We start from the raw sequence: 24,574 nt of genomic DNA, 5'->3' as shown, positions 1-24,574 counted from the left end.
CAGAGAAATCCAGCTGGTCTTGTGGTGTTACCAAACACATAAAAATCCCATTGCCTCCATGGTTGCTAATGTCTTTGCTGTTAAGAGCTTTCAGGGAAGCAGCAGAGGCTTGCTCATTACTCTTTACGAATAAATGAAATTATTCACCCAATACCATTAAAAGAGCCGTCAACAGAAACAATTGACCAATGTCTCTCTGGCTAAAGCCTATCCAGCACACTCCACAGATAGCAACAGCTTTAATATACTGTTGTCCTGGCTAGACATCAACTGCCAGGGCCCCCTAGAACTGACATGTGCCCTGGGACCCCCGCTTCAATTTCCCATAAAAACACAAGTGTGAACTATGTTTGGTGCCATGGGACACTGTAAGATACTGAAATGCCAGCTCCGAGCCAGTCTCGGAGCACTGCTGCCACTTCTGCCAAGTATGCCTAAGGAAGCACAGCCATCAATATAAGTGGAAACCCACATTGCTGGGGACCCCACTCAAGCATAGAGCTGACCCAGCTGTTACCAGAGCTTTCTTGGCTCCCAGCTTTTGGAGTACCTGAATACGGCATTTTCTTACTCTGAAATTAGCAATTATATTTTGCTCCTGTGATAGACACACATGTAACCTCTAATGAATAGATTTCAGTTCCTCCTCTATCACTCTGCAGTAGATAAACATCAGGCTGGTTACTCTCAAGAATGCAGAAGAAGCTTGAGTGACTTGCCCAAGGTCACGTCACAAAATATTGGTGGGTACATACAGTAAGTGGAATCCCACAAATCATTCCTTTTAACTTGCTCAACTCAAAGCTTTCCTCTTTAATTCAGATTTTGTCCTTTAATCATGCAACACACACATGATCCCCACTAAGTACATATTCTGCCATCTAGCAGTGTCTAATTGAAGAACAGAGCCTTCCCACAGAAAAGAAGGTCCACTCCCATAATTGTGGGACGCCAGCTCGTTATAGCTACCATGTGAAATTGCAGTGTTACACCAAAGGTTCGCTGAAATTACAGAGTTACACCAAATGGATACTTTTTATCAGGCAATGCAGGGGGGAAAATGAAATAAATATCTATAGCCCAGCTTCTCATGAATGAAACTTTGACTGACTAGGAGGGATCATCCTGTTCCAACTGCACAGAATTTCAGCCACTTGAGTTCCTCCAGTCTCAATCCATCCAAGAGATGGATTATTAGCAAGCAACCAATGAGAACAACAGAAGAGAAACCCTGTGTTGTTCTGAACTAAAAGGAAGTGGGTTTGGATGCCAGTAGGTAGCCTTGATCATTTTTCTTGGTCTACCTCCCAACTGATAACAGGTGACCTTCCATTACAGGCTAATTATGAAGATGGATGAAATCAGAAAGCGTTCTCAGGTACTCCGAGCAAACAGAGTGCAGGCTATACAGAGAAGGCTGGTTTTATTTCCACTGCTTTGGAAGTTTGTCCTTTCCAAAGAAAATACCACAGCAAGTTTAGTTAAAGCCAGTGTACACATTACCTGAGAAGCTTTCCAAAAGGCAGATGGAATTGGGATGTGAGGATCTACAATCTCAGCACTCATCTACCAAAGAACTCCCCAAGACGCCACGCCAAAGTCAGGTTTGTGGTGACTCCACCACATAACCACTGTGTTCTAAAAACGGCCATGTAGAATAACCATCGGAATTAAGAAGTAGCAAGCAAGGCAATCTTGGTCCCACCAGAAAACCCTTCTTCAAATATCTCTTTTCTTTCATTTTCCATTGAGAGCTGTGTTATTTATGACTGTTCTACAGCACAGAGCTATGCCAGGCAAACTAAGAACCACATTTTCATGCTTCTTGTTAAAGGGAAATGGTCCTGTCAGGCTAGGACAAATGTGCATTTTCAGAATCTGCAGAGGAAGGGGGAAAACATCACATTTCAGAAGAGATGCACAATAACTAATATCTGTTCCTGTATTAAGTTTTAAAAATTGGCCCTTAGCATTAAAAAAAAACTTAACCAGTATATATTTTCACTTATTCCTGCATAAGGAAGCAGCACTACAATTCCAAAGAGAAACACCTGATCTACAAGTGTCCCTTATTTTTAACTGGATGAACCCCTTATTTAAAAAAGGGTTGGGGGCATACACGTGGTTTTTCACTGTAGGCTTGGGGGCTCTTTGGCCCCGCTTCTCCCTCCTGACATTATGGGGTTTGTTTGTTTTTAAGGAAAAGGGAGAATGGGCTTGGTAGGCCCAACAAGCCAGGAAGGGGCAAGCCGTGAGCCCCTTCCGGAGAAGCAGTCGCGATCCCCGTCCGCCCCCTTGCCTCCCGTTCCTACAAAGTGAACTGCCCTCCTTGCCCTATTTAGGAAAGTGGATGGCGCAGGAGCTATATTTGAAAACCGAGGTAAACAAGATCTCGGCGGTAGTGGATGGAGCACAACAGCTGCCTAAGATTAATCGCGCAAGTCGAGGGGGGAAAGGGAGACCCGCGCAAATACATGGGAGGATTGGGGGGGGTTGCCTGCAAGGGCTTTTTTTGATTTCATTTTTGAAATGGGTCCCGAGCCCAAAAAGCGGCTGGAAATCCCTTTTCCTTGAACTGGAGCCGGCCCTTCTCTCTACCCGAACAACCCCTCCTCGGCCATTAAAACAGACATACTGTACTGTATGGATGTTCTGTGGAGCGATCCCAGCACGATCGCTGTTTTTTAAGGAACAAGTCGATTCGTTTATGGGGTCTCCGTTTGCGCCACTTTTTGTGCAAAGCTCTCAGCTGCGGCTCCAGACCCAAACAAGACCCAAATAGGGCGTTTGGGGAGAGAAAAAGAAATTTATGGCCACTGCATTGAAGGCATCTATTCTGCCCATTGCTCCTGCCTCCCTTCCCTTCCCTTCCTCCCCCCCCCTCCCGGAAAAAACACCCAAATCCTCGTCTCCCCTCACCTCCTGCACTGAGCCACGTCTCTCGCCCTTCCCTCCTGCATCTGTTCCAAAAGGCTGTCAGCAAGTTCGGCAGCAAGGAATCAAGGAATCCCCGGGTTGATGGCTGTGAAACGGTCGGAGCGCCCTGCACGCTTCTCGCCGGAGCCCTCGCCGCCGGCTTGTTATTATATTAAAATCTCACCGCCCCCACCCCCCAGCCTCCCCCCTGATCCCCGTGCAAAAGCCGCTACGGCGAGGGGGTGGGGTGGGAGGAGAGTTTGGAGAGCGGCAGGCAAAAGCGAGCAGGGGAAGCCTGCTTTCATGCACCTTCTGACGGAGCACAAACCCCGAGCAGATCCCCTCCTTCCCTGCAATTTCCTCTGGCTCCTTCAAACGGTCTGCGTGCAAAGCTAGGATGCGAAGCTGCAGCACCCGGCTTATCTCCATATGCATGTGCAACACACACACACGCACTCACAAATGCTTGGGCACAGCCTCACGCGCAGGCAAGCGACAGCTCCATCCTCCAAGCAGGGAAACGGCCCTCCTGTTTGCATTTGCAACATCTGATCCAGCAGTTTCCTGATGGGGGGGGGGGGCTTGGTTTTTGCAAGGAGACCATTCCCTCTCCTCTCCCTAAACGCACACATACACACACGCAACTATATAGGAATTCGCATGCAGTAGCGAAACTAGGACTTCCCAGCCACAAACCTGCATATTTTGTTTACATTGAAATGGGAATGGACCTCTGCCACTTACCTTTCTGATTCTTTGCGGCGGGCGGGGGGTCCTCCTTGCTCCCCAGTTTACAGATCCTTCCGGTTCTCTAAAGCGATCTCATTGCATCTCGTGCCCGATCGTTGCCAGGACAGGAGGGAGGATGGTGAGGTGTGGAGCGGAGAGGGTGGGAGGGGGACTTCCTTGGCATGTCAATCCAACTTGCCTGGCTCGCCGGTGGACCGAGCTCCTCTTCCACCGCTGCGCGTGGGGAAGTGCATTTGAAAAAGGGGGAAGTACGTGGGTTTTAAAAAACGCGGACGATTCCCACCCCCCACCGCCCGGCCTCGCTTATGCTCGGTGCTGTGTGCAGAGTAATTTGGAGAGGGGAGGGAGGGAGGCACAGTGGAGATGATGAAGATAAGGTGGGCGAGGGAGAAGGGCGGGGGTGGCTGGGAGGGAGATGGTGGTGGCACACCCCGCCTCTTCCCCCCCAAAAAAATAGACAGCAGGGTGGGCTTCTTCTCACACCATCCCTGGTGCTTCAGAAGAGAGAGAGAGAGAGAGACTTTGCAGCCTGGCAAGACAGCAAGCGGGCCAATCTTGGCGCCTGCTTGCTTTCTGGATGAGAGGCAGACCCAGGCAGCCTTGTGCACAACTGCAGCAGAGAAGCCAAATCAAAAAGCCAATCTGCGAGGCTCTCCAAACTCCACGTCACCCTATCAGCTGGGAGCAAGAACTGCAACCGAATTACAAGCCATGCATATTTATCCTTCGCAACGCTGCGCGTGGGGGGGGGGGGCTTTTCGGATTGTGTACTTTGAAGCGCAGGGAACCACAGGCAAGCCCCGTGCAAAATAAATAGTACATGAATGGGCTGCCTCTCCGACGGACGGACGAATGGACGGACGGACAGATGACTGGAGACCCCCGAGGGGGGGCAGAGATTCTCCCCCCCTCCCCTTTTAGCTATGTGGCTTTGACTCTGCACCTTCTCTGCACCCTTGGAATATTATTATTTTTTAAGAAGAAGAAAAACAAAACCCCAAACTAACCCAAATCTTTCATTCGCTTGGAAGTATCTACCAAGGACATCTGAGAGAGAATAAATATAGCTGCTGAAAACTGCTTAGGCAGAATCCGTGTTGGCTTTTGGGAATCGGTTGGATGCAGCGTGTTCATGTGGCCGTGGTGGAGTTGGTGGGAATGCGCCCAGTCATCTTTCTTAACCGAAGTCAAATAACTACTTGGGAGGCAGCAGCAACCATTTGAAAGCTAAAAATATGACCCACTGCCTCACAAATTGCTGTTTGGCTTCAGTGACAAATGACCAGGCTTCAAACTGTGGGTTCCATCTGCCTGGAGGAGAATGATAGCTTTTGAGTTTTGCAACTGGAGACCATGAGCGGTTCTCCACCCCCTGCCTGTAATTGCCTCTAAATTTGCCATGAGCAAGCATGGCATAAGTCCATTCCAAGAGGCCTGCCGCTTGGCATGGGACGATCCCTGCTTTAAAGGCTACATTATAGAGATCCACGGGGAAGTTCTCCTGCCCAGGCCCCCTAGAAATGAATGGGAGCTGCGCAAAAGCACTGCCATCTTAGCTTGCATTAGTTTATCAGTTTTTAGTTTTATAAATGAAGGCGCTCTGTGGTTTCACACCTCTTATTTTTAGTGCTTTGTAAACAGCACTAGGTGTCTTTAATTATTCCAAGCAAGAGCAGAAAGTAGGCTGAGGCACAAAGATACATAATTCTTGTCGGCGGAAGCAGGACTCCAGATGTGTTTTGCAGCTGCAGCAGTATGCTAAGACAGACAGTGATTTGAGGTGCGCAGATGTTTCATTTCAACTCATCTCCGCAACCAAGCACATCAATGCGTGTCAAAGAGTTACAAGGATTTATCTTTCCTCCCTCTCCTCCCATCTCACGTGTGGTTGTAGAACTTGCTTTGAAACTTAACTATATTCCCTTGGGCTTTGGGTTCATGATTTCCCAACTCTGACCTCTCGTGTGTGCAGAAACCTGAGCTTCTACTACCCAAATGAAAGAATAAATAAAAAGAAATGTCCTGCAAAATTGGGTCACATCCAAACTGGTTGTTTTTGACAGCAGAGCCAGCCCGCAGATGGGGCAGATGGAAGCACCCGCCTCAGGTGGCAGAAAAGCAAGAGGCGGCATCTTGCCTGCCCAACCACTGTCATTGGAGAAGCTCTGCTTTGCTACTGGTCTCCCACCACCTTTAGGGATGGAGGGGGTCCAATGGCAGAGCTCTCCGGAACATCCCCTCTCACCGAGGTTCAGCAAGAGGGGCGCCTTCTGGATGCCCTTGCAGAGTTTGCCCCCCACTGCCAGGCAGTAAGGCTTTGCAAGGGCTTTTCCTTAAGGGGAAGCCCTTGCAGAGCCTCATGTGCCCTCCCATCACAGGGGCTTCCCCTTTTTGACAGCCATTGCAGGCTATTCTGGCCAAGCCTAAATGACTTCAACAGTGACATTGTCCTTGCGTGAGATTCAGGAGCAAATACTGTATGTATCACTGCAGTGTCCAGTGCGAAAGAAAGAAAGAAAGAAAGAAAGAAAGAAAGAAAGAAAGAAAGAAAGAAAGAAAGAAAGAGGTGCCGGTGTTCACCATGAAGTTGTTACAGTAAGTGCCACACTTTTAACATGGGGGGGGGGCAAGTACTGCGTACCCTTGAGTACCCCCAGGGGAAAAAGGCACTGGTGGCATCCCAAAATCTCTTCCCCTGAAAACCAGAGAAAGGCCAGCCTGAGCCTCTTGATAATCATTTCAATGGAGCTGGTTTTAGTTGGCTGGTGTGTCTTCAATGGGCATAGGCCTTAGGGAGCTGCATAACATGAAGCTCATCATCGGCCAGCTAGTTCAGGCCTGCCTGCTTTACCCTGATGAACAACACTCTCCGGGATCTCAGACCATCTTGCAGGCCAACCTGGAAACTGAGCTGTGCTCCAGTTTCCAAGGAAAAAAGAATGGATCCTCGTTCTGAGATATAGATGGTTCACCATCTATATTTGGATGCAGAACAAGAAAAGAGAGAAGGGGACAATAGCGGAAGCAGGAAGAAGAGGAAGAGGAGGAGGAGGGAACCAGGCAGAGGGCCTTCTCGGTAGTGGCACCCACCCTGTGGAATGCCCTCCCACTAGAGGTCAAAGAGAACAACAATTACCAGACCTTTAGAAGGCATCTCAAGGCAGCCCTGTTTAGGGAAGCTTTTAATGTTTGATGGATTTCTGTATTTTAATGTTTGATGGATTTCTGTATTTTAGAATTTCTGTTTGTTGGAAGCCGCCCAGAGTGGCTGGGGGAACCCGGCCAGATGGGCGGGGTATAAATAATAAATTATTATTATTATTATTATTATTATTATTATTTGGCTTTGATATCCCGCTTTATCACTACCCTAAGGATTCTCAAAGCAGCTAACATTCTCCTTTCCCTTCCTCCCCCATAACAAACACTCTGTGAGGCGAGTGAGATTGAGAGACTTCATAATGTGTGACTAGCCCAAGGTCACCCAGCAGCTGCATGTGGAGGAGCGGGGAATCAAACCCGGTTCACCAGATTACAAGTCCACCACTCTTAACCACTACACCACACTGGTGGTGTAGCATAGAAGGAATATGTGTGGAGGTAGGCAAGGCAAAGGGAAGTGTGCATTATTTCAGCCACATTTCAGTCATGCTTAGTTACAGTACAGCAGTGTTGGGGAACCAGCGGCCACCCCAAATGTTGCTGGACTCTAAATCCCATCCGTTCCAGCCAGTGTGGCCAGTGGCCAGGGATGGTGGACTTTGTGGTTCAACAGCATTTGGAGGACTGCAGGTTCCCCCAGACCCGCATGGCAGAAACTAGAAGGTTATGCCAAAGGTGTCATAGAAAAGGTGGATTTGGAGGAAGAGATATGTGCAGACTTCCTGGAAGGCGGTTCTAAGCATAAAGGGTGGGTGCCATGGGAGAAACAACATAGATGTGAAAGGGAGCTGGAGACCTTCAGAGGATGTCTACGGAGTGCCGCAGTTATGCCTGCTGTTTCATTCAGAGACGCACGCTGCTCATTTCTAATAAAATAAATGGGTCTTAAGTGCATCTAGCTGTGAGCTGAATTACAGTCCTTCACCTCCGCATGCATGTGGCTCTTCTCCACCTTGCAGTGACTTTCCTAGTCACTAAATGGAAGGGGGACATCAGCTAGCCACTACAATGTGCTGAAACACCAGGAAGAGTAAGAACCAAATACTGGGAAAATGAGAAACAGACATTGACAGAGTCACCCATCCCTAAGTGAAGCCCGTTCATTCCATGTACACAACATACGAAGCTCCGGATTGGGGCATCATATGTTTTATATATTTGCCTTAAGTTAGGGAGATTTATTTTCTTTATTTCTTTCTTTTAAATCCTTTATTGAAATTCATAGATATCATACAGTATCTTAAATCCACACATACAAAGAAAAAAAATAACCTTACATAAATTTACAGTTAAATATTAAATTACTCTATCCATATATTTATTTTCTAGCTAAACTAAGATAAAATAAGATAAAATAAAATAAAGTAGACTTCCCATCATTTTCCAATGTAACTAACATTTGTACTATTGAATGCACTTATAATTATTACCTTCCTCTTAATAGATTTTCTAATACTTTCTTACATGTTGTGCCATTTTTCCTTATTTCTTAATATTTACTTTACACAAGGGTCATTCGAACTATGCCATAGATGTTAAATCACTGTTACATTTTTGTAAATATCTCTTGAACATATCCCATTTTTGAATAAATTATTGTTTGGTATTACCCCTTAGTTTATTTGTCAATAGAACCATTTCTGCGTAACCTAATAATTTGTTCTGCCATTCCATTAATGTTGGTACTTTTCCCACTTTCTAGGGAGATATGTTTTCACCCCTGTTGTTTGTTGTACTGTAGCACTTTCCCACACATGCCTAGTTCTTCATACTTTGGAATGAGAGTAGGAACTGGGGAAATGCTCACTGAACTCAGTGGGGTTTACTTCTGAGTAGAAGTGCGTAGGAGTGTGCTGTAAGAGACCTTGTACCTGGACTGAGGTCTGAGGCATTTCAGCACCTGAGGCAAAAAAAGCATAGTACTTAAGGAGTCTCCCCCGCTGGGCAGGGGGTGAGGATCAGAGATCCTTTCTGGGTGCCCCACCCCCAGCAGTGGGGCTTTGCATTGGCTCCTCACTTCAGGAAAAGCTCTTGCAAAGCCCTGTCACACCGCCAGTAGGGGTGGAGGGGAGGGAGACCACCCCTACCCAGCAGCAAAGCAGAACAGCTCTCCTCTTGCCGGCTCTGCAAGATACAGTAATTTGTTTTAGGGCAAATTCATAAAAACCCTTGACTCGTAGATAAATAAGGGCATCCGTTATTAATTCTCATGTATATGCATAGCATATCCAGAAAGAGTGATCAATGTAGCTAATAATAATGATGAGTTCATTGTGCGCAGAGTACAGGTAAAATGAAAACCTGCCTGTCAGCTTCATAAAATGCTAAAACAAAGTATCTTCGTATTGAACAATAATACGAGATCACATAAGATCCTGTATTGGTTTGCCTCCCCCGACTCTGCTTCCAACTGCCCAAATTTATAGCAGTTGATATATTCAGACACAAGGGACCCAGGTGGTGCTGTGGTTAAACCACTGAGCCTAGGGCTTGCTGATCAGAAGGTTGGCGGTTCGAATCCCTGTGACGGGGTGAGCTCCCGTTGCTCGGTCCCAGCTCCTGCCAACCTAGCAGTTTGAAAGCACATCAAAATGCAAGTACTGTAGATAAATAGGAACTGCTACAGTGGGAAGGTAAACAGTGTTTCCGTGCGCTGCTCTGGTTCGCCAGAAGAGGCTTTGTCATGCTGGCCACATGACCTGGAAGCTGTACGCCGGCTCCCTGGGCCAATAATGCGAGATGAGCGCGCAACCCCAGAATCGGTCATGACTGGACCTAATGGTCAGGGGTCCCTTTACCTTTACCTTTTATATTCAGACACAAGACACAGTGTTCTATATGCCAGCAGTTGATGGGTGGTATTTTACTATAACCACCTGGAGTATGCAGATAAGCCACTGGGATTTTTTTTAAAGATTGATACAATTTATTACAACCACGATAATAGTAAAACTATCCCACATTCAGGTAAGGGCCCTTTGGACACTTAAGACTTTGAACCTACATACAGGGCGTATGTGCCCAACTGCAGCCCATGGGGCTTACTTTTGAGTTGCAACTGTATTTGATGTGGGTGTCAAAAACACATCCACACCCCATCCCAATAATAGCCTTTTCCAAAGTGGCCCAAAGCAACAACAAAAAAGAGCCAATATTATCTGAGTCCATATCACTCGAGAGCAGACACACTGGTTAGAATTGCATCTTCTTTCTGTCCCAGTGGTTGCAGAGTGTAAATGATTAAAGGAGACTCTTACATAAGCAGTTTTAAAATGCATTTTTTCCCCACCATAATCAAGCCTTGTTAAATGCTGAGTTTTGCTGTGACACAGAATGGAGAACTCCTTATGGGCTTTTGCATGTCTATTGGCTGGCGCTAAGGCCCTACCTGAGCCCACAAAGGTAGCAGCATCTTCCACCATCCAGAACATTAATCAAGACACATCCTGAGTGCACCATCTCTGCAAACCCCCAAAGAAGCTTTTTAATCTTGACAACAGATGAACAAATAGAAAGAGGTAAGAATTAATCACTGTATCAAATCTTAATTAACCTAGACACATAGAATGGTAGAGTTGGAAGGGACCCCCGAGGATCATCTCGTTGAATCCCCTGGATGCAATCTCATCTGTCTGTCTAGCTAGTTAGCTCATTCATTTATTATATCCCACCTCAAGGTGGCATCCATTGTTCTCCCCATATTATCCCCACAACAACCCTGTGGGGCAGGTTAGGCTGAGAGTGAGTGACAGGTCCAAGGTCACCAAGTGGGGATTTCCACCCTGATCTCCCAGGTCCTAGTCCAACACTCTAACCCAGGGATGTCCAAAAGGTTGATCACGATCTACTGGTAGATCCCTGGGAGGTTTTGGTAGAACACGGTTGATTGCTGGGTTCCTTTCCTTAGCGTTGGTAATATTGAATCCAGTCCCACCCCATCACCATCTGCAGAATTTTCTCAGTGAGGCTGTTTGTTTCCCCAGCAATTTGTTGGTCAGTGTCTGTCCCTCCTTCTCCCCCAAACCCCTTAACATTGGGGCTTTCTTCCTCCCAAAACAAAGCTCAACAACCTTGACTTGAACCCCAAAAAAACGGGGGTAGATCACTGCCAGTTTTTAATTCTGTAAGTAGATCGCAGTCTTTGGGGAGTTGGCCAGCCCTGACCACTATACCACACTTGGCTCTCAAATAACATACCTTACACCAAAGGAGCTAGTCTTGAGCACAATAATGTTCAGGACATAATCCACACAGAGAAGAAATGATTCAAGACCATAATTAAAAGTTTTGAGTTGGTACTCCCAGACTAATTTTTCTTTAATTAACATTTGAAATTCCTTGCCTTCCAGAAATATTTTGGGTGCTATTTTTTTCCAGAAAACCTCACAAAAGTTTATTTGAAAACAAATATTGTAATTAGAACTTGTCTGACCTCCCCCCTCAGGTATGTATCTGTTCAGCCCATTTCTGTTCATCTGACCATGAGCACAGTACACTCAATATGTTCATCTGAACATGAACATAAGAATGTGCCAGTCCATACCCTCTATCAGACCATCTAGATTCTAGCCCATCCAGCCCTGGATTTTCTTCCGTGTTTGGTAGTGCCTGTTCAGGCCCTGGCAAAGGTCTTTCCCAGCCTTGCTTCCTGCGATCCATCTAGCTGGAGTTGCCAACATTGCTACCTGGGACCTTCTGCATGCAAATGATGCGCTGCACCACTTAGCTGGAAGCCCATTCCCATCCTGGTGTCTCACTGCTGCTCTATGTCAGGTCAAGTCCCCTTTTCCTTCTCTGCTATCTTGCTTTCCTCTTATATTTCTGATGGAAGCCACTAACCTGTTAAATCATGAACTGGTACGTAGGAGTCATGGTTCGTTTTGGGTGTTGGGACATAAACATTTATATGACAGATATTTGTAATACAACTGTTTCGGTGGATCTGTGGCACAGAGCCAATTTTTCTGTTTTTGCCTGTCTCTCGGTATGCCTTTTATTGATGGATGTGTCTAAGGTAATAACAGCAGCAGCTGTGGTTTTGCTTATTTCTTTTTTTAAAAAAAATCTTTACAATCTAAGCGCTAAAGGGATGAGCAGTTTCGCTTCTCTGTTTCCTTCCAACTCCCTCTTCAGCTCAGCACAGCAGTTTCCTGTGACGATGGCACTTACTTGCCTTTTCCAGTTTTAGCACTAGATACTGGCACACGGCGCAGAAGTAATTCAATGTTGGGTAATATATTATTAAGAAAGATTCTTACAGTGCGCTGGGCACTTTGTGAGGCCTATATGAACCCATTGTCTTTTATTTCTCTTCTCTGAGGCAGCCTTGGAGGCAGCCATTGATCGGATTTATTGCATGCATGCAAGAGCGTCTGGTCTCACTGCTATTTAACGGGAGATGTCCAAGATGGACATCTCCCATTATAGACAGAATTTTTCTGGCATACTCTGAAAGCTTTCACCTGGTGAATTCCTGTTTGACTTGAAACTATTAAAAGCAATAGGAACATTGCAAGGGGAAAAAAGGGGTGTTTGTGAAAGCTGGCAACTCAATTAATAGAAGCTGTTTCATTACAACTTGTTTCAGAGCTCTGAGGGACTTCTGGCAGTTCCCTCATTGTGAGAAGTGAAGTTACAGGGAACCAGGCAGAGAGCCTTCTCGGTAGTGGTACCCACTCTGTGGAATGCCCTTCCATCAGATGCCAAGGAAATAAACAACTATCTGACTTTTAGAAGACATCTGAATGCAATAAATGAAGATATCTGATGGCCGCCATGTATTGGGAAGTTTTTAATGTTTGATGTTTTAAATATTTTGTTGGGAGCCGCCCAGAGTGGATGAGTCAACCCACTTGGATGAGCAGCATATTATTATTATTATTATTATTCCAATTATTTTATTGATTTTCCATACAAATTCAATACAAATTTAAAAGCTGACTCCCCCACCCCAATTTCTCCTCTATTTTCCTGCCTCCTTTGCTGCTCCCAATAAAATAACTTTTCCATTTATCATTTCAAAATGCCTTCTCCCTACACGTCACCTGTTCAATTACCAATTTCTGCTATGACTTTTATACATTGTTACAACCTGTCCTCAAAATAGTCGAGTAGATTGAATCTCTTTCATCTAACTATAATCATCATTCATCAATTTTGAAACATTTCCTTCTGATACCTCTTGAGTAACACTTTTCCTGAGAAACACAGGTCTTGCTTCCTCCCAGACAACATACACACATTCCTCCCTAACATGGCCTTGAACAATGCTGCCTGACATCTGGCCCCTATTATTATTATTATTATTATTATTATTATTATTATTATTATTATTAGGCAGTATCAACAAACCCATGTCTGATCCACATCTGAAAAAAAGGTATGGCTGGTGGAGGAATAGCCGAACAAACTTTCTTAACAGAGATTGGGTTACCAAAATTCAGGTACATGTTATTGTAATGTGAATTTTCACAACCAATTCTTCCATTCTTCTCTAGTGCTCACATCTGCAGGGTCAGAATTATTAGCCCCAGCAGCAGAAAAGCTGCCTTGCCACCACTAATTATGACTTTGACATCCAAAGCGACGTCGTCTGTGAGCAGACACACACCTTCCCTCTGTAGAGCCTGGCAATATTGAATTCATACAGAAAACAAAAATCATTCGAGGGAACCGGATCATGGCAGGCTCCTTCCCGCTTTCGCTCTCTCCAGCTGCTGCCGTGGCTAATCATTTTCATAGTATATCAAGATGTGTGAAATTGCTGCTTAATTTTATAAGTGCAATTTTCACCGTGAAAGGTGGAGACCTAAAACCTCAATGTCGTCAATGCAATCATAGCTGCAAATTTGTTCTCGCTCTGACAAGTCACTCCGCTAACCTCCATTATGGAAACGTGCAAGGAGTTTTATGTATGTTACCCTGTGGGGTGCTGAGCAAAGAGGGATGAGAGTTTCTTTCCCAGAGAAGAATTGCTATTACAAATTATGAAGAAGGTCCATTGACTGAACCTTAAACACACACATCATCACCACAGTATTCCTAGAAGGCTTACTACCAATACCTCACTCGCTGGATCATCACCTTGTTGTGATGAGTGGGTTTGAATGTTCCTATGAATGATCCTTGTGGGTGAAGTTGTCGAGAGCAAAGAGTAAGGTTACCATAACTTCCGTCATAGAGCTTCAATATGCTGGTGACAACGTAGTGTGCGCACACTCAGAGATGACCTCCAAACCATGCTATATAGCTTTGCAGAAGCTTTCGAAAATCTTGGCCTATCGCGCAACATCCAGAAAACCAAAGTGCTGCACCAACAAGCACAAAACAACCCCTCTATAGCTCCACAAATCCAACTACACAAATCAGTGTAATGTTGGAAAATATCAATCACTTCTCCTACCTGTCTTTCCACAAGGGCCAACATTGATGCCAAAATCCAGCATCACCTGAGCTCTGCAAGTGCAGCTTTCTCCCGGTTGAAGTGCAGAGTGTTTGAGGACCGGGACATTCGTAGTGAAATTCAAATTCCACCTGGAAACAGCGGCAGCATGGAAGCACCGGTATACCTGAAGGAGCGTCTCCACCCCCATCGTTCTGCCCGGACACTGAGGTCCAGTACCGAGGGTCTTCTGGCGGTTCCCTCGTTGCGAGAAGCCAAGTTGCAGGGAACCAGGCAGAGGGCCTTCTCGGTGGTGGCACCCGCCCTGTGGAACGCCCTCCCATCAGATGTCAAAGAGGAAAACAGCTACCAGATTTTTAGAAGACATCTGAAGGCAGCCCTGTTTCGGGAGGCTTTTAATGTTTAATAGATTATTTTATTTCGTTTTTCTGTTGGAAGCCGCCCAGAGTGGCTGGGGAAACCCAGCCAGATGGGTGGGGTATAAATAAATGATGATGATGATGATGATGATGTACAGAGGGCTAGTACCTTTCAGGGGTCACATGCCAGAGTTGTGCCCGAGCATGAGATGGAATTACAATTTCATGGGCCCATGTCTTTTCAAAAGCTACAAGGCATTCATTTCCCCAGCCCCCTTGTTTTAATATGATGGATTGTCTGATAATGACAGGCAGTGGCTTCAGTTGACATGCACAGAGTAGTAAAAGAACAGGAAATTGGATCCAAGGCTCTGTCTTTTAGAAGATCCTCAAATCACCAGAAAGACTGTGAACACTATCCCAGTCCCCTCGGCCTTTGTCATGCTGTTGCGCGTTCAGTTTCCTGCCATGAGTTGTTAATGTCTGTTGCTCAGCCACAGAACAGGAGTAGGAAGACAGGTTGATTTGGAGATTTCCGTGAACAAAATGCCAGCTTGTGTGCACAACGCACAACTGAGTAAGAAACAAGCAGGGTCGCCGTTTTGCTTTTAGACCACAAGCTCCCCAGAGTCAGTACCGAGGAGGAAAGTCAGGCTGAGATGGAGCCAGTATAACCTCTCTGCTGGTTCTCGTACAAAGGCAGCATACTCATTTGCAAGGAAGGGCCAGAGGAAATTGATCCTGGAGTCAAGCAGGTCCTAGGAACATAGGAAACTGTCTTAAGACGAATCAGACCATTGGTCTATCTAACTCAGTATTGTCAACTCAGCCTGGCAGTGGCTCTCCATGAGGTTTCAAGTCAGGTACATGGAGATGCTAGGAATTGAACTTGGGGCCTTCCGCATGCATCTACCGCTGAGCTGCAGTCCTTCCCATGAGATCAACGCACCATCTTCTTGACTCAACCAATAGAGTGGCTTGTAAATATTCCATCTTCTTTTCCTCTAGCTGCTTACATGCAGGCTCCACAGTGATCACACAAGCCTTGTTATCTTCACTCTGCTGCCTTCAGTACCCTGGAGGGGAAACTGAATTCCCAGCCAGAGAGAGGGAGAGGGAGAGAGAGAGAGAAAGAGAGGGAGAGAGAGAGAGGGAGAGAGAGAGAGAAAGAGAGGGAGAGAGAGAGAGGGAGAGAGAGAGAGAAAGAGAGGGGGGGAGAGAGGGGGGAGAGAGTGAGTATGGGGTGGCTATTTCAGAGCTGAAGACGTGGGAAATACTTTAAAAAGTTGCATAAGCCAAATAGTATTTGCAGAGAGTAACTTGTATTTGCCCTGGTGGTCGTTAAGACCCAAAGTCTGTCTATTCCAAGCAGCAGCCTCTCTTAGACCCTGGATAATATTCAAATGCCAGCGACAAATCGCAAGAGGGATGGCCACCTCTGCAGCCTCTGAATACGGAGATTTCATTTAGCTGTGAGACAATCCTATTGCTATTGGTAGAGCTCTCCTGTTTTAATTTGGCTTGATCTTTTAAAAAGCCATCTAAGCTACTGGCCTTTTTACTGCGTCTTACAGCTGAGGCTTCCGTAAAGTACATGAAGAAATACTTGCTTTTGTGTGAACTAAACCAGTTTAATTGGCTCACTTGTCCAATTCTAATGTTTCAAGAGAGAAACATTTCTCTCTTTTTTGGAGGGGTACATTCAGGCAGGTGCTTTATGTGGAATACAAGCATTTATTTATATTATTTATATTATTATTATTATTTGCAGCACAGGACACTGCTGGCATTTAATCCAGATTTACCCTTCCCATGGAAAATCTGCCATGTAAAAAAAACAACAGCTGTTGGCAATGATCCATTTGGGATATCTAAATGACCCGTTTGTCACATTTAGCCTCATGGTGGCTCTGCTCCACTTACCCGGTCCGAGGCAGTAATGCTTCTGAATAACAGCTGTTCCACACCGCAGGAAGGAAGAGTTCTCTTGGGCTCAGGTAGTTTGCAAACCTCCCACAGGCATCTAGTTGGAGATTGTGGCGCCCACCCTATGGAACGCCCTCCCATCAGATGTCAAAGAGATAAACAACTACCTGACATTTAGAAAACATCTGAAGGCAGCCCTGTTTAGGGAAGTTTATAATGTGTGATATTTTAATAAAAAAATTCCTTCAGTAGCACCTTAAAGACCAACTAAGTTTTTATTTTGGTATGAGCTTTCGTGTGCATGCACACTTCTTCAGTTTAATGTATTTTAATCTTTGTTGGAAGCCGCCCAGAGTGGCTGGGGAAACCTAGCCGGATGGGCGGGGTACAAATAATATATTATTATTATTATTATTATTAGAACAGGATGTTGGAAGAGATGGGCCACTGTGCTGATCCAGCAGGGTCTCCTCATGTCATTATGTCTGGAAGCACCCATTGTCTCTCAAAACCGAAATGCTCTTTGCCCCTCCTGTGCCCTCCACCCTCAAAGTTTTTTTCTTTTCGTTCTGCTACGGCACATGACACATGTTTCATACAAGGCTGCTGTGAAATTCACAGTGGCAGTGTCTCAAAAAAAAAAAAAAAAGCACAGCTACCACCATGGAAATCACATCAGCTCCCATAAAATGGCATTCTGGTCATGCATTAATTGGCATCATGTGTCAGCTCAGCAATCCGGACAGCAGGCTTCAATTTTAGGTCCTGCTGTCAAAAGCACAGGCAGGAACCAGCACATCCAGAGGGGTACCGATGGAAGGTGAAAACTGCCGAAAGGATTGATCAAATACAGGAAGGTGTCTGTTTTGTTTTGTTTTTTAAATTGTTTTTCTGTTAACTTTTAAATAGTAAAGCTACAGTGTTAAAAATTAAATAATAGCATCTTCCAATCAACATGGAATACAAGCAGGATGTTCAGGGCTTGGCTGTTGTGATATATTGCTTTTCTGAAGGCTCCAGAAGTTCAGTGCATCTTTTTTTAAAAAAAATTAAAGGCAGAAGTATTTAACTTGGCCTCTTCTAATATGCTTCTTATGCAGATGGTGAAGGAAGCATGGCTTTTTCTTTTCTTTTCCCCCGAACGTGGGAGGAGATGCACAGCAAGATACATCTCACTTGCTGAACAAATATATTCCAGACCTGTATCTCTCAAATGCAGACAGATCTTCATCTCCTACTTTAATGCAATATAGGAAGCGACACACAGAGAAGAGCTGGGATTACGCTGTGTTCACACTGTGGAGACAAAATTGCTAAATTCTGTGGAAAATTGAAACTCTCTTTTATTAAGCAGGATGAGCTGAACAATCAAGAGAATATTGATGCGACATCAAACTCATTACTGAGATCTTTGATGTGAAAAAGATGGGCATTGTTTGTTGGGAGCAAATATGCTCAGGTGGCCAAATCTGTTTAATATAAGATACTGGAAATCGTCCTAAGGACAGGGCACATTGGAGCGTATATGAAGTGCATTATTTAGATTGCTTTGGATTACTTATATTCAACACTTTCTGGTGTATTTTAATATCATTTTCCTTGCAGCAAAACACCTGGGTTTTGTGGGAAGAGCGGATTAGTTGCACAAGAGCACCAAATCACCATTAACTGCACAACTTGAATTTGCCAGCATCTGATTGAATCCCACCTGAAAATCATGACAGTCTAGGAGCGCCCCAAGCCTGAATCTTTACAGCTGTGGGGTCTTTTCTATGTGTCTTGAGTAGCTGCCTGCTAGCTGTTGAACTGGTACCGACTGCCATGTCTGTTAATTTGATAGATCCATGTTAGATAAGAAGTTGAGGCCTGAAAGATCATTTGTTTGTTTGTTTAGTAAAATTTATACACTGCTTGATTGTCAAAAACAAAATAACACCTCAAAGTGATTTACAAATCAAGTGAAATCAAGAAAAAAAAAACAAGCATATTTTAAAGCATTGTTGTTGTTTAGTCGTTTAGTCGTGTCCGACTCTTCGTGACCCCATGTACCAGCGCACGCCAGGCACTCCTGTCTTGCACTGCCTCCCAAAGTTTGGTCAAACTCATGTTCGTAGCTTCGAGAACACTGTCCAACCATCTCGTCCTCTGTTGTCCCCTTCTCCTAGTGCCCTCAATCTTTCCCAACATCAGTGTCTTTTCCAAGGATTCTTCTCTTCTCATGAGGTGGCCAAAATATTGGAGCCTCAGCTTCACGATCTGTCCTTCCAGTGAGCACTAAGGGCTGATTTCCTTAAGAATGGATAGATTTGATCTTCTTGCAGTCCATGGGACTCTCAAGAGTCTCCTCCAGCACCATAATTCAAAAGCATCAATTCTAAAGCATACAAAAGTTAAAATACTAAAACAGATTAAAGTTAGGCTACCATCATCCTTTGATGAAATCTACTGTGGAAAAGACCCAGGAGCTGTCCTTTGCAGTAATGCAGAATAGCTCTGAGTCATGTTGACTATATTTTGGGACCAAACACTTATCAGTTTTTGGGAAACTGTTCAGGTCAGTAACACATTTTCCTTCCCACTCCAGATGTTTGGGGTTGTTGCTTATGTCCCCACTGCCTGCCCATTCTGTCACCTCTCAACAAAACATATGGTGACTGAATATTTTATTGGGCATGCAATACAGAGCTCGTCGTTTGGTGACATGACACACTCAGTAGTTTGCTAAAATAAGACCCTGGCAATTTGGGCAGTTAGGCATGTCCTACAAATATGTGCAGACTTCCCCCCCCCCCCGATCCAGCACTCCATGACTTGCATTCTCATGCACATAACTGCTTTTTGTTCAAGGTGAAACCCCCTAAATTTCAAATCACATGGCTTGTTTCATCAAATACACTCAATTATGGAACAAAGACACATGTGTTCTACAAGCACACATAATGATCACTCAGAGCTTGTCTTGCACAGATAGACTTGTAGCTTTCTATTTGAAGTAAGTGAGGATTATTCCCCTATGCTGCCCTTCCATGCCAGCTTCCCTCCAGAATTTAACTTGCCTTGTGTATGTGCCATTGTGCTTAGTTCCATAGCAGGGGCGGGGATATCCCTTTTAATCCAATCCTCGGAGCTCTGTCCAGGTCACACCCCTTTACAGAATCTGTCCCTTCTCTCCAAGCCACGCCCTCTCACTGGCTGTGCTCCACACCATCTTCAAGTGCTTTTGCCTGGCCAGGCCACATCCTCAACAGTGATAATGCCTAGATTATCCTTGCCTAGGTGGAGGATAGAGAGATGCGTGAGCTGATTGCGTGTGTGGCTGGAATGCAGCCTACTGAACAAAGGTAATCCATTGCTCCATACTCTTTTGCCTCTAAAGGTAAAAGGTAAATGACCCCTGGGCAGTTAAGTCCAGTCAAAGGTGACTATGGGGTTGTGGTGCTCATCTCGCTTAAGGCGAGAGAGCTGGCGTTTGTCCACAGACAGCTTTCCGGGTCATGTGGCCAGCATGACTAAACCACTTCTGGTGCAATGGAACACCGTGATGGAAACCAGAGTGCATGGAAACGCTGTTTACCTTCCCGCTGCAGCAGGACCTATTTATCTACTTGCACTGGCATGTTTTTGAACTGCTAAATTAGCAGGAGCTGGGACAGAGCAATGGGAGCACACCCCGTTGCGGGGATTCGAACCGTTGACCTTCCTATCAGCAAGCCCAAGAGGTTCAGTGGTTTATACCACAGCGCCACCCGCATCCCCTCTGAAGGCCATCTAGTCCAAGCCCCCAGCTCAGTGCAGGATGTACAATCATGCAGGATGCAAATGGAGTGTCCAGCTTCTGCTTAAATAACCCCCTCCATGAAGAAGAGCTCTCCACCTCCCAACAGTCACATCCACTGCCAAACAGTTCTTACCACAAAGAACTTGACTCACACATGCTGTTGCTGGGATGTAGCCGTCAGCTCATCAAACAAGCACAGCAATGCAGGCTACAATAGAGCAGAATCTCAGCAGTCTTTGCACTGAGGCAGACTTACTGTCGCAGTAGCACATACAGTCAGGAAGGCTTGCAGAAGAAATTGCCACTCCTAGCCGGAAGGTAGAGGGAGACACACAGAGTGAGAGACAGAGGATTGGATAAGTTGTGGGGAAGCTCCATAGTTCAATGGCAGAATGCATGCCAGGTTCAATCCCTCACATCTACAGTTAAAGCAAGGCTGGGGGCCCAGGGGCCATACATTATGTTCTTAGATTCCAACTCCAACATCAGCCCCATTCAGCATCAGAGGTGATGAGAGTTGTAGCTCAGCAACAGGTGAAGGCCACTGGTTTCCCTGTCCAGGTGTTAAAGGATTCAGTTAGTGCAAGTCTGGGAAAGGCATTTACCTAGGACTTCAGAAAGTTCTCCCTAGTCCCTGCGGACCAAAGAGCTGGCTCAAGATAAGACAGGCAGTTTTATCGACAATGATTTCCCCCAGTTCAACCAGAGATGGCAAGACTTTGTGACAGGTTTCTACAGAGGCCTCATGCTAAGAAGGACTCTAGAAGCAGAATTAGTATTCTTGGAAGGAAGCGGAGCACTGAAGTTGTTGTTATGCTATCAGAAGAACCCAGATTGGGGGGGGGACCCTCAAACAACCTCAAACAAATGTCTTTATTTATTAATCTCAATTATCTCTAAGTAAATAACAGCTCCAACTGTGGAACAAATGCAAAAAGCATTTTGAAACAATTACTGTTCTAGGCAATGCAATATAAATAAAACTTCTGGTGGCTCTAAATTGTAATAAAATTAAAAAACCAAAAACAAAACCAAAAAACCACCTCAAATGAAGCCCAGAATGCTAAAAGAGTGTTGTTAGAACACACAGAGGATGGTAAGGAATTTAAAAGCAGGTGGTCTGGGCCTTTCCATTTGCAAGACAGACTGTGAACAGAACAGAAGAAGGAGGACATAATGTTCTAGCATGTAGAGAGTTGCTTGGTGGGTAGACACTGTTTTCTTCCTTAAAATAATGTTACCTATTCAGACCTTCTTTCATTCATTCATGCCTTATTTGGCTCTCTTTAAATGCTACGGAGAACACACTAGATTTAGGGCTAAAATATTGAGACTGGCAGTAGAACTGCAAGTGTCAACTTTTTCAATGGGTTTGTACACACTGGGGCTGCAGAACCTTTTTCAGTGCCAGGGGCCGCATTCACACCTGGGCAACCTTTCAGGGGTCACATGCCAGTGGCAGCTGGGGTCTGAGGCAAAATAAGCATTATCGAAGTTCAAGGACACATTGGAACCTGGCCAAAACCTTTCAGGTGCAAAGCAGGGCCTGTGAAGGGTGTTGCCAGAGGCCTGGAGGACCAAATTTGGTTCCCAGCCTTGAGGTGCCCCACCTCTGGAATACAGCTTCTTCTGTGTACGTCATTCACCTGCTTACCAAGTCCTGTCTTCCTGCCTCGCACTGTAATACCGTATGCAGGGTGGATTTTGGCTCATCAGCATACCTGGCAAAGCAAGGCAAAAGAACCCTGTAGGAACCTGCCAGTCTTCTGTAGTTTCATTAGGCCAACTGGAGGGAGCTGTGCAGCAGGAGGCCGAGTAAACATGAAAACGAAGGTTCAAAACAGACAGAAAACATCGCACCTCTGCCGCTGCCAATGCAACGAAGCACAGATCTAGCCTACTGTCCAGGAAGAGGAGCAGTTGGAGGGAGGGCAGGAGACCAAGGACCTGATCCTGGAGCAACGGTGTCTGTCAAAGGGGTGAGCACAGAGGTGGATGCATAGGATTAAGAGGGACTGCTTTTTTAATCCAGGCACTAACTGGGCACAACAGTCACTCAGGCAACTGACTGTCTTTTCACCTACACACTGAGCCTGATCTCGGGTGAATGCAGCAAGGGACAGATTCAAATGCAATTAAAACTTGGCCCTGCTGGAGTCTGCTCTTGAATTATAACAAACACCTCTTGTGTGTCTGAATGGAGGGGTGTGTGGGTGTGTAGAACCTCTTATTCCCCCCCCCCCCAGGCTGGAATATAGCCAAGTGTAGCACAGGAACCCTGAAGCAGCTTACAACAGAAGCAGCTTGGTGAAAGCAATGGGATTCCTCTAAAGCTCTGGAACTGTGGCTTACCTGAGCTTCTCCGAACCATTGTGTGGCACCCGGGGTCAAAGGTGTATGTCCTTCAAAAGGACCAGTTAGTAAATCTTGCCTAAATGAATGGACTAGTTTGGATTAAACAAAGCAAGTATTTGGGGTTTTTTAGGGGGCACTTGAAAGAACACCTAGAGAAACTGAAATATGAATCCTAATAATTAAAAACAAAGAAAATAGGAATAGTGTTTGATGGCAGATTGCATGCTGTTTATGGGAAAAGTTACAATCGTTGGATAAGTGTTTAGCCACACTTATCTTTGGCCCTGCGCTTTCCAGGCACAAGTCCATGCCTTAAAGCTCTGCGTCCAAACACCTTTCTCCCCCTTTCCTCCAGAGCTTTTCCTGCAAAAACAAAAACAACAAAATGCTCTTTAAAAAAGTTATTCATGTGTTCCACGGATTGCTGTTTGCTCCGATTCAGTTTTAAAGAGCATGTTTTCACAGTGGACATTCCAGAACAAAAAAGGGGCACACAGACATAGAGCTTTAAATTGTGGATCGTGCCTGGAAAGCTCAGAGGAAAGGTAAGTGTAGATAAGCCCTAAGATACTAACTATTCCACTTCATGATCTTTGCTTTTCTGTGATTCTAGGATCGTGCTCTGGTCCATGGGGTCACGAAGAGTCGGACACGACTAAACAACAAAACAACAACAACAACAACAAGGATCATGCAACAGTGTAGTAAATTTTCCATAAAGGTAAAGGTAAAGGACCCCTGACAGTTAAGTCTAGTCGCAAACGACTCTGGGGTTGCGGCGCTCATCTCACTTTACTGGCCGAGGGAGCCGGCGTTTATCCACAGACAGATTTTCTAGGTCAGGTGGACAGCATGACTAAGCCGCTTCTGGCGAAACCAGAGCAACGCACGGAAATGCCACTTACCTTCCCGCCAGAGCGATACCTGCAGTCTTTATCTACTTGCACTTTGACGTGCTTTCAAACTGCTAGGTTGGCAGGAGCTGGGACCGAGGAATGGGAGCTCACCCCGTCGCGGGGATTCGAACCGTCGACCTTCTGATCGGCAAGCCCTAGGCTCTGTGGTTTAACCCACAACGCCACAGTGCAGCCCCTAGCCTGGGTCAATTTCAAGTGATATAATGGAATCCCATATCATGTCTTGTACTGTTCCATGAACATGACAATCCAGCTTTTGCATCCTCCTGCCTTAACAGGAGATCTCCTGTTCTGGGTTCTAGCTAGCCATTCCCTCCGATGGCAGCATTTCTCTCCCCACACCCCCATTTCTCCTCCCATTTTCCCCATGGCACTCAACATTCCATGACTACTAAGCACACTAAGTCTTCAGTTTGGAGTTTTTACCCCCATACATCGCTTTCATAAGAAGATTTGCTTCTGCAAACACCCCCCCCCCCAATATGCTGATATCTGCCTTTCATTTCTGAGTCGGCTCGTTACAACTGAGGAAGGAGCAGAAGGTGAGCTGAGCTTGGGAGACACTCTGTAGGTTTTGTGGTTTTGTCTTTTGGGGCTGTGTGTGAGTAAGTTTGTGTGCTTATTTGTTTTCTTACTTGTTTGTGTGCTTGTGCTGGTTTTCTAGGGCTGCTGCCTCTTGGATTTGGGTGACTGTCCAGGCTTGTGTGGGTGTTTGTTTCTGGCTGTGACCTTTCACCTAGAAGTGTGAGTCAGGAAGTTCAGGTGATTAGCTGTGGGCGGAGCTAGTCAGAGCTTGGAGTGCAGCGACTGAGGAAGGAGCAGAAGGTGAGCTGAGCTTGGGAGACACTCTGTAGGTTTTGTGGTTTTGTCTTTTGGGGCTGTGTGTGAGTAAGTTTGTGTGCTTATTTGTTTTCTTACTTGTTTGTGTGCTTGTGCTGGTTTTCTAGGGCTGCTGCCTCTTGGATTTGGGTGACTGTCCAGGCTTGTGTGGGTGTTTGTTTCTGGCTGT

The 24,574-nt window shown here is 45.5% G+C and overlaps 1 protein-coding gene across 3 annotated transcripts in view; it reads right to left on the bottom strand.

Annotated features, from left to right (window-relative positions):
* SLC8A3 (solute carrier family 8 member A3) overlaps positions 1-3,962 on the bottom strand; it is a 161,628-nt gene extending 157,666 nt beyond the window's left edge. For 2 of the 3 annotated variants that reach the window (XM_035113366.2, XM_035113403.2), the window contains exon 1: positions 3,661-3,962. The gene's annotated coding sequence lies outside the window, so the exon portion shown is untranslated. Of the gene's footprint in view, positions 1-1,503; positions 2,111-3,660 lie in introns of those variants that run through there. The other variant, XM_035113377.2, reaches the window with a different exon arrangement.
* Between the last annotated feature and the right edge of the window lie 20,612 nt (positions 3,963-24,574).

Source organism: Zootoca vivipara, chromosome 1 (genome assembly GCF_963506605.1).
Source record: "Zootoca vivipara chromosome 1, rZooViv1.1, whole genome shotgun sequence".
Lineage (NCBI taxonomy): Eukaryota > Metazoa > Chordata > Lepidosauria > Squamata > Lacertidae > Zootoca > Zootoca vivipara.
Note: the sequence above shows the minus strand (reverse complement) of the source record. Positions and strands in the feature narration are given on the sequence as shown.